The sequence below is a fragment of the Acomys minous genome (genome assembly GCF_964271855.1).
Source record: "Acomys minous genome assembly, chromosome: 14".
Classification (NCBI taxonomy): domain Eukaryota; kingdom Metazoa; phylum Chordata; class Mammalia; order Rodentia; family Muridae; genus Acomys; species Acomys minous.
Window position 1 is genome coordinate 88,526,808 of NC_140496.1, and position 3,042 is coordinate 88,529,849.

Consider the following 3,042-nt stretch of genomic DNA (forward strand, 5'->3'; position numbering starts at 1 on the left):
TCACAGAGTAAGTAATGAATCACTCTCTCCTCTTCTGATTCTTTTGAAGAACATGAGATAAGTTGATAATAATTCCTCAAATGTTTTGTAGAATTCATCTGTGAAGCCACCTGATCAAAGATTTTTGTAGAAGGTTTTGATACCAACTCAATCTCTCTGATCCAGTCTGGGTCCATTGCATGTGTCTGGGAGGGAATTTATCTATTTCATTTAATTTGTTGGCATATGCTTGTTTAATGACACTTGCTTATTTTTTTAAATAGACTTTTTTTTTTGAGAATGTTTAGATTCACAAGAAATTTCAGTAAGTGAGAATAGGACTTCCTGTGTGTGGCTTGCCTTCCTCCAGGCATACATGGCCTTCCGTATTACCAACAGCCCTCTGCTATTGTGGCCCACTCATTAGGAGAATGAGTCCACACTGTGCTAGTTTACAGTTTTCAGTTACATGCCCAGAAGTGGATATGGTCTCATTGGGAAGGACTGTTGCCTTTTTCTTTCTTTCTTTTCTTTTTCTTTTTATTTGTTTATTTATTTTTGGCTATAGACATTTTGTCCCATTTTCTCTCCATCAGTACCTTCCTTCCTTTGTGCTTAGTAGACTTTTTTCATGTGTCATGATAAATGTTGAGTCTGTTCTCATTTTCTTGTGTGTGTTTATTTAGTGTTAATTATTCTTTACATTTATTTCTTGATCTCTGTATTTGCATGTGGGTGTGGGTGTGGGTGGGTGTGGGTATGGGACCCTGTAGCATACATGGAAAAAGTTAATTCTCCCCTATCAGGGAGGTTCCTGGGCTCAAACTCAGGCTGTCAGGCTTGGCGGCAAGCACCTTTACCCACTGAGCCATCCCACCACTCCTTTTGTGACTACTTTATAGTTTCTTTGTTTTTATTATGGATATTATAGAAACATCAGTCTTAGCTACTCTTCTGTTGCTGTGAAAGAGACACCGTAAGCATAGCAACTCTTATAAGAGGAAGCACTTGGGGGCTCAAGAGATGGCTCAGTGGTTAAGATCGCTATCTGTTCTTCTAGAGGTCCTGAGTTCAAGTCCCAGCAACCACATGGTGGCTCACAACCATCTGTAATAGAATCTGAATCCCTCTTCTGGTTTGTATGAAGACAGAACACTCATGTATGTAAAATAAATAAATCTTTAAAAAAAGAGAGAGAGAGAGAAAGCACTTAACTGGGGCTTGCATATAGTTTCAAAGAGTCCGTTATCATCATGGTGGGAAGCATGGCAGCACACAGGCCGACACAGTGCTGGGGAGGTTCTACATCCGGAAGAACAGGCAGAGGGAAGAAAGAGCCACTAGTCCTAGCTTGGACTTTTCTTTTTTTCCAACAAATGAAGTTTTATTGGAACATTGTCACTTCCATTTGTTTACTCAGTGTCATAGCTGCTCTGATGCTATAAAGATATGGTTAGGCAGTATGACATAGACAACACAAGCTGCCAAGCTGAAACTATTTACTTTCAGGGCTTTTATAGAGCATGCAGGCTGACACCTAGCTGAGTGACAAGTGACACTTGTCTTATTGTACACTTACATAATTTTCAGAGAGAAAATGTGGCTAGGAGCCCAGTGTGGGGTGCACACTTGTAAGCTGGCATGTGGGAAGTAAAAAACAGGAAGATTTAAGAGTTTGTGGCTAGCTTGGGCTAAATGAAAACTTGCCTCAAAGGGGGGGGGGAGGGGAGAACAAATGACATGTGGCTGAAGGCTTTTATGACATTCAGGAAAGTTTAAGGAAGGAAATTAAAAATGCAAAACACCAGGCAGTATCTCTAGGCAATAATTTGAGTGCCCTGGACTTTGTAACACACGTGACTATCACTTTATGTCAGTGAACACTCCTTCTGAGTGGCTGGCAGATTGAATCCACCATGGTGGTACACAGGCCTCTTTCTCTGAAAAAAAAAAAATGCCCAGGAGAGATAAGAGGGAGAGGCGAGGAGCAATGGTCTAGGGTCCCTGTGCCCAGGACTCAGAACTTCAGGGGAGTAACAGGCCAGTTCTTTGGCTGCTTGCTGTCACAGTACTTGTTAAAGTTCAGCGGCACAGCCGACTCCATGGCCAGGATCTTGGGGACACTGTCTCCATACAAGAGCGTCATCTCAGCTTGGTGCCGCTGCCCAGGGTTCTCAGATGAGGACTCCACTGACGGCTGATGGTTGTAGTATGTACAGGTCATGGTTGACGTTCATAGTCATCCCGGTGCTCCGCATCTGGCTGCTGCTGTCACCGCCGCTCTTTTCTGTGTCTCTCGGCGGGGTCTTCAAAGTTTTGGTGGAGCTCCTCCGTGATTTCCATATTGCTCTGGTTGCAGTCTGCTTCGTCATCTGAGTCCGAGTCCAGCTCTTGCTTTTCACCCAGTGCTTCATCTTCTCTTATGGATGGCCTGGGTCCTACTGCAGTCATATGGAGGCTGCCCAGAGCGTTTGAGATAGGAAGCACTGTAGCGAGACTCCTGCCTGCCGTGTGCTGTCCTTCAAAGTTCTAAGGATGCCCAGCCTCATAAGCGAGAGAGTTCCAGGGAAGAAAGTCTATGAGAGGAGAGCCATGGGGAATTAAAATAGGAACCTAGAGACTTTCTGTAGGCATTCTGGTGGCTTCACATTCCAAACCATGGCATGATGACCATGTCGCCAGTATCTTGCATATACTGGGTGAGAAAAACCAAGATCCATTTTGATGTCATTGTTGCTGTCTCTGATCAACAAAGTCCAAGTGGACACTTGTGGGCCACACAGCTTGCAGATCTCAGGCGGAGGGGGAAAGGGCAACAACAGGCCTAATTCTCATCCTAGCTTGGACTTTTGAAACCTCAGTGCCCACACCCAGTGAGAGCATCTTCCAACAAGGCCACACCCCCTAATCCCTCTCAAGTAATTCCACTCCCCAATGACCAAACATTCAAATATATGAGCTCATATATATATATGCTCAGAAGGAGCATTATTATTCAAGTCACCTTACAGTTACAACAATCTATTCTGAGCTGATATCAACTCCATTTCAATCCCCATCAGA

At 43.9% G+C, this 3,042-nt stretch overlaps 1 pseudogene across 1 annotated transcript; it reads right to left on the minus strand.

Annotated features, from left to right (window-relative positions):
- Window positions 1-1,996: 1,996 nt before the first annotated feature.
- Window positions 1,997-2,699, minus strand: LOC311582500 (gem-associated protein 8-like; annotated as a pseudogene). The gene has a single exon. The product of its transcript is annotated as a gem-associated protein 8-like (transcript).
- Window positions 2,700-3,042: the final 343 nt, after the last annotated feature.